The 7,652-nt window shown below is 38.6% G+C and overlaps 1 pseudogene; it reads left to right on the top strand.

The window, feature by feature from the left end:
- Positions 1 to 1,230: 1,230 nt before the first annotated feature.
- Positions 1,231 to 3,945, top strand: LOC116270825 (annotated as a pseudogene).
- Positions 3,946 to 7,652: the final 3,707 nt, after the last annotated feature.

Here is a 7,652-nt window from a genome sequence, read left to right as displayed (position 1 = left end):
AAGAAATAAACATTTTTGGCTACTCTTATGGGTGGTCAAAATGGTACAATCCTAATTAAGGGCAAATTGGCACTTGTATTTCAAAAGCCACAAATATATATATGCCCTTTGAGCCTATAATTCCACTTTGAGAAATAGATCCTAAGAAAGTAACAACAGATGGGAAAGAATTTGTTTCAAAATATTTCTTACAATTTTGTTGGTACTCATTACCAACAATGATAAACTATTTAAATATATAAGAATAGAGCTTGGTTCAATAAGCCACGTTATAGAATACTTGGCAAAATCATTATAATGATATAGTAAGATTTACTTTTTTATCTTTGCATTTTTGTGTTTTTATAATTTTTATAATATTATGTAATAAAATAGATTCGATGAAAATAAACACATGTAATTAGCATATGTATTAGAATTTCTGGTGGCAAAGGGCAAACCCAATATACTCTTTACTTAGAAAGAATTTAATGTTTTACTTTATTAAAAAACACAGAAGTAGATTTAATAGCTTGCCTTACTAAATGTCTTACTAATCTCTTACCTTACTAAAAAGTAGAAGCATGAGTGGATTCGGGGTCTGAGGCAAGGTGTGACCTGAACCCAGTTCTCTCTGTCTCCTCAGCCATACTTTCTCTAGGGTTGCCCTTCCTTCCTGGCAGGGAATGTGAGGTGTGAGGAAACAGGGGATGCCCAGTTTACTACAGGGCAGGCTTGTTCAAACCAGCAACTTGTCGGCAAGAACTTCCCAATCAACCCAGTTAAATAAAAATACTACCTCCCTACACCTTATTCCTGGCCCCTGCTCATTACAATTGGGATTGCAAATACTCGAGTAATTCTTCCTTCCTTTTCTTTTCTCTAGAATGCAAGTTCCCTTATAGTATTAATTTTTTGTTTTTGTTTTTTCCACTGCTAAATCTTCAATACTTATAGTAATCCATTCTCACGCTGCTATAAAGAACTGCCTGAGATTGGGTAATGTATAAAGGAACGAGGTTTAATTGACTTACAGTTCTGCAGGGCTAGGAAGGCCTCGGGAAACTTATAATTATGGCTAAAGGGAAAGCAAACACATCCATCTTCACATGATGGCAGGAAGGAGAAATGCTGAGCCAAAGTGGGAAAAGTTCCTTATAAAACCATCAGATCTCGTGAGAACTCACTCACTATCACAAGAACAGCATGAGGGTAACCACCCCCATGATTTAATCACCTCCCACCAAGTTCCTCCCATGACGTGTGGGGATTATGGGAACTATAATTCAAGATGAGATTTGGGTGGGGATACAGGCAAACCATATCAATACTTAAAACTATGCTTTGCACATTGTAAGTGTTCAAGAAAGGCTCATTGAATAAACGAATCAAAGACTAAGGAACTAAAACCCTAAGTAGGAAAGCAAGTTGAAGGTAACACTTGAGGGCCTTTGTTCATTTAAAGAGCTTCCTAACAGAGACAGCTGGGTTCCAAGCGTGGCTAGGTCAAACGTACCAACAATTGTTAGTAGTAATAAAGTAAGTAAGAGATCACAGATAAAGTGGAAAAGTAGTAATTTTGCTTCAGAATCCCTGTAAAGGATGATAAAAATTCAAATACCTGAACTCTACCACCAACTGCAAAATTAAAATCTAAAAGTTGAACTCAGGAAATAGGCATATTTTTAAACTCCGCCATGCGTCTTCAGTAGAATACACTGTGTGAACCCCTAGAGAAGGGATTGCAGTCTTTACAGGGAGACTCTGGAAACATGGAAGTTTTAAAAACGGTCTGTGATCTTGTCTTTGTCCTCAGCAGAGAAGAAAGATTGACAATCTGCTCCTCAGGGTTCAGATCTTCTGAAAATCAGTCCTTTATTTCTTTTGTTGAAAATCCATCCCTGCTATATTGCAGGGGCCAGGAAGGGAAATACTGGTTGAGATGGTGAAGGGTGGGAAAATTATATCAGTTTATGGACATTCAAATAGGTTTGTAGGGACTTATGAGTGTTACTTACTTTAATCAAAGCATTTACCATGACAGTGGAAGATTAAATGGAACGCTAATTAGGAAATTTTTAAATTATCTTCCTCTCAATGGCAGATGGGTTTTTAGCCCTGACAAGATCAATTGTATTCCCAACAAAGCTGAGTAGTTGATGACTTGTCTATTACAGCTTTTCATTTGCAATCTGAAAGTATTCCTGAACAGTCCGTGTTTGTTTTGTAATTTCCCCCCTTCCTACTTTTTGTGTAAAATTACAAGTCTTGTGAAAAATAAATCATTTCAATAACCAAGATAACTCAAGGGATGGGTTACTGAGCCTAATTAAGGGACTTCTGGTCACATTTCCTTAGCTCACAAGTACTGAAGTTATTTTAATAGAGAATGTCAGAGTTGAATGTTTAATAGAGGAAAATTCTGGAGACGTTTCCATCAGCTCCACTTCTAACCTAGCACATGGGGAAAAAATAACTGTAGAAGAATGTGGAAAATAACATGTATCACTAGTTTTCCAAAGTGTGGTATGTTCATCTGTGTGTGTTCTTAGTATAGATGTATCACATATATTACAAATATACATGTTTATACCAACACACTTCATCTGTGTGTGCTTAGCAGCTAATTTTAAAATATAATTAAATGAGATAAAGCGCTAATTGAAATCTTCCTGGCCCTTTTGCCACTTGCTGCCTTGAAGTGAGCAGAAGAGAGACATGAATCTTTTCTCTACTCTGGACTCAATCTTTGATTCCTGTCATGGCATTCATTTCATGTTTCTAATGTTCTAATATTTAAATATACATTGATTCTAATGTTTAAAGATAAGTTGTTTGCTTGTTTGTTTTGATTTGTAAACACAAGTCATCTACTTCTAGTGTTCAATGAAAGAAATAGAAATTGTTCCAATACTGGAGGAAAAACTCGATGTGCTGGATATTCTAAGATAAATTTCCAAGGGTAAATGTGATTATACAAGAAATTTCTCGCCCGCCCACGTGGGCCCCGCCTGCAGCAGCCAGACGTGCACTCCTCCAGCAGCTGCTGCATGTCGTGCCAATGGCCGGCTACGAGGAGGTGAGCGTGTCCGGCTTCGAGGAGTTCCACCGGACCGTGGAAGAGCACAATGGCAAGACCATTTTCGCCTACTTTATGGGTTCCAAGGACGCCGGGAAAAGCTGGTGCCCTGACTGCGTGCAGGCTGAACCAGTCGTATGAGAGGGGCTGAAGCACATCAGTGAAGGATGTATGTTCATCTACTGCCAAGTAGGAGAGAAGCCTTATTGGAAAGATCCAAATAATGACTTCAGAAAAAACTTGAAAGTGACAGCAGTGCCTACACTACTTAAGTATGGAACACCTCAAAAACTGGTAGAATCTGAGTGTCTTCAGGCCAACTGGTGGAAATGTTGTTCTCTGAAGATTAAGATTTTATGATGGCAATCATGTCTTGATTTCCTGATTTGTTCTAGTATCGATAAACTGTATATTGCTTTGAATTCATGTTAGCAATAAATGAGGTTAAAAAACAACAACAACAAAAAAGAAATTTCTCTTATCTACTGACTAGAACTTAACCATTCCTCTCCACACACACATACACACACACATATACACACACACACATACCCCAACAGGAGTCAAAATCAACTGTGCCTTTCAGTTCCAGTTCATTCTTGCAACAATATTAACAGAGAATATTATTTATTTGTAAGCATATCTGGGGGTGCTTGGGGGCTAAAATTCAATCTTCTGATATTATGAATATAGAGAAAAAAGTTAACATCTAGGAGAAAAGATAAAGAAGATCATAATAAGAGGTATTTGTTTATTTTTATTATGATTTTCCCCATCCTCAGGTCTATTTATCAAGTTTTCGAATACGAATGTGCCAACAAAAGCTAGTTTTACCTCCAAGATTGGAAGTGTGTTGGAGCATGGGGACTATATAGAACCACTTTTCTGGAGACTAGGAGGACAACGAACCCCAAGTTGCTGAGAGAGGTTTCTTTGAAGAGCCCTGTCAAATGGATCATTAAAAAGCAGTCAGAAAATGTTCCAACCTCTTGGTGATGATTATTCAGAGGAAGAATCTTGTTTAGCTTCAGAGCAGAACCACTCACTTTTTCACTGTAACTATCTAAAATAAATATATTTTTCTAAACATGTTGACCTTCCTTTCAAAGCAAATGAACTTCTGGTGGCTTTCAAGGACATGGGGGTCTGATTCACATTTTACATCATGGCTATATATGGAATTGACTTGATTTGATAAAAGAAAACAAGAGACTCACACAAAACTATTTTAGATCCTTCCCATTTGCTCTTTGAATGTCCTGGTAAATGGACCTGCTAAAAGGTCATTGATGTTTAAATCCATTGCAAGTCCATCCTGCCTCCCAGCTGTTCCCAACACAACTGATGGATCACTGGAGCTCTGATGTGATGTGCAAGTGGCCCACATTCTTCTGCTATCAGGCAGCTGCCTGCATCACAGCTGGAGCCCTTGTAAAGCCCAAATCAACCTCTAAACTCTGCTTCTGATGGTTCGGGAAGTTGATATGCCATCTTTCTGGGTTGATTTTCAGAATGATTTCTATTCCCTTTTCAGTAAAGGTAATTACTGAGAAGTTTCTAACAATTTTCTTGCTTCCAGCAGTAAGCATTCTTATAAATTAGCTTTTCAAATAGGCTCTTAAATATTACATTTGGCCTAGAATTGGTGTCTGCTTTCCCATGCTCAAGCTTAGGGTCTTTTGCCAAGCTGAACACTGTCATATTGCAAGAGTGCTCAGACAGAAATAGAGTTCCAAGTCAGCAATGCATGTGAACAAAAGGAAGCAGATACTTTATCTCACTGTAGAGTGTCCTTTAGGTTTATTCTGACTTATTTAGTTAAGAAATGACCTTTACAAGAAAACAAGAGAGATTTAAAACAAAAGAAAGTGAAAGTTTTTCATATAAAATGTTTTGTACTATTATGCAACTAGTAAAGCAAGTGCATTGATGACATGTAGATTCACAAAACAAGCAGAGCGCTTAGTTCTTAAGGTACCAAAACTGGCTCTAACTTACCCTTTTAGGAAGAATATGGAAAATATCACAGATTCTAAATGAAATCTCCAAAAGCTGGATCATGGCCAAGCCAGGAGATCCATGACTCCTCTCCCCAAAGTGCCACTATAGAGATGAATACATAAACACAATCAACCATTAAAGGGCTATGGAAATTACCAACACCATACAACAATCTGAGAAGTGTTCACTTGGAAAATCTGCTGAACTCTGGATAAGAAGAGAGGGAATCTGTGGCATGCTGGGCGGCCTTGCTCCCATCTGACCCCAGCTTGGTAGGAATGAAGGCTTTGCCGTGGTGTTATGGGCCATGAGAACTGGAAGCTTCTCTGTCCTAGTCAAAGGGGCTCACTTGATTTAGACCAGTGAACTCGGCCACACTCAGCAGCCTTGTTGGTAGAACTGATTATTTTGAAGTTGGTCAAGCGAGGAGGCCCAGTTGATACATTAGCCTAAGGGTACACGGTTAGAACAGCATACTCTAGGCTGAGGCTACACACATGCGTACTAGAGTCAAGAGAGACCAAGCCTGCTACACAGTCCTGTTTAGCCTTGAGGGTGTACACATTTGCATAACAGATGTGAATGGGCCCAGTAGAAAGTAAAACTAGGGAAGAGTCGAAAACCTTCTGGACCTTACATTCATTGTAAGGAACGGAAGCCTTACTGACTCAAGGTGGCGAGCACAACCTGTGCCCTGTGATGGAGTGACACCAACCTGTGCAGACACAGGGTTGACCCCTAGGAATTCAGAATTAAAGGTAAAACCGAAAACTTTGAAAAATGAGCAAAGACATCAACAGACATGCATCATAGAGAGATAAATTTCACAGATTCACCCAGAGAAGTTGTGGAAGAAAGAAAGAGAGGATTCATAGAGAAAGGATGAATGGAACTCGTCCCTACGGGCAGTCAACAACCATACTCCTACAGTGTACAATCAAAACAAATCTAGCGTAGAAGGTCAGGAGGCTGAGGGAAGTTGCCCAAATAAAATGTCACAATCCTTTTCCCAATTTCTGCAACAAAGTCAACATTCAGATCAAAATTCCCTTGACTGAAGAAGAGGCCAGGTTCCCAGAAGGAAGGACCTTACGATGCCACATGGTAATGGTTTCTCCAGGGGGATCTCTTGCCATTTGCTTATGTAAACATATGCCGGGGAGGAGAGATGGAAATACCTAAATTTGTATTTAAGGGCTGTTGGAATTGCCTCAGCTAAAACGATTTGCTTCGCCCAAGGTCATTTCTCCTTCTTGGGTTAGTCCATATACAATCACTGGTCCACAGAGAAATATAAAAACCACCTCACGCCAACTCATGACAACCTTCAGAGTTCCGCGCGGTGTTGGCTGAGGCCTTCGTGGTGTCTGTATTCGAGCCTCTCCTCTCCTTCTGCCCAGTCCAGTTCTCTTACTCTTCTTTCCAAGAGTACATGGCAGTAAGTTTCCTGCATGCTAATCTCCATCTCAGAGTCTGTCTGCCAGGGAACCCAAATGAGATAATACACTCAAAAATGCTTTGTAAACTGTAGCACTCTGTATACTTGTAAATTATTATATTTCTGAGCTAAGTTGTTTTATGTTGTTTTCTTGGCCGCCTATTAAATATCTATCATGAACATGAAAACAGCTGCTAGGAAGACTTTAGGATTCTACTACTTAAGAAATCCTTCTTAGAGTAAATAGAACTACGGCAAAGACTATCTTTTAAAATCCGAGAATGAAAGAATAGTAATGAGTTGTGCATCTCATTAACATTTTATGTGAAAAATTAATACCCACACATCCCTCAGTCTTTATTGCCACTATAAAGAAGGCCATGCAGATCCCGAAATGGTGTTCCTGGGTGATTAACTGAGTATTTGCATCCTGCTAATCACTCACACTTGCATATTGTGATACCTAAGGCCTTTTTTCTTTTAGAGTTCAGTAAAATAGCAATATAAAAAAATAAATGAAATAAGCTAGGGTGTCATTTAGTTTTTCATGTTAAATGAGCCAGTGATTAGAAAGAAGAAAACTAGTTAATATTCTGTTCCTCCAAGATTTAGTATGGGAATGTTTATGAAAATATGCCTTTGACAAAAATAGGAGTAAATGAGCAACTGAGGTTGTTGAAACTCCAGATTCCCCAGTGGGCTACACGACAAAAGGCTTTTATGCTTTTTTCCCTGGAGTCGTACCAGTTGGGTTCTACGCCTGTAAATAAAAATGACAATATTTCTGATACTAGAAATATAGGGGAACAAAACATCACTGACAGTGTATTGCCTATAAAACAACTCAGACTAATTATTTAATGTTCTTTGAATAAATTAGTTGTCTAGGCCTGAATTGGAGATAGTCAGTTCCCCTGAATAATGTGTGTGTATGAAATCCAATAAAGACGATCAATCAAAGTGTGTCTCATCTTTGGCATCCACTAAGTTACAACCTCAAATGGTCACAAGTCCTGGCAGGTATAAAAAACAAAGAAACAAGAGCAACTAAACAAAAAAACATGTGAATCAGACTGATTACATAAGCAAAGCAATAGAGGATGGTGAAGTTTGCGGCTATTTAACTCTTAAAAGCATTCAAATTCCATATTTATA

This window comes from Papio anubis, chromosome 16 (genome assembly GCF_008728515.1).
Source record: "Papio anubis isolate 15944 chromosome 16, Panubis1.0, whole genome shotgun sequence".
In the NCBI taxonomy this organism is placed as follows: domain Eukaryota; kingdom Metazoa; phylum Chordata; class Mammalia; order Primates; family Cercopithecidae; genus Papio; species Papio anubis.
The sequence above is the reverse complement of the archived record's forward strand: the minus strand, read 5'-3'. Positions and strand labels throughout refer to the sequence as shown.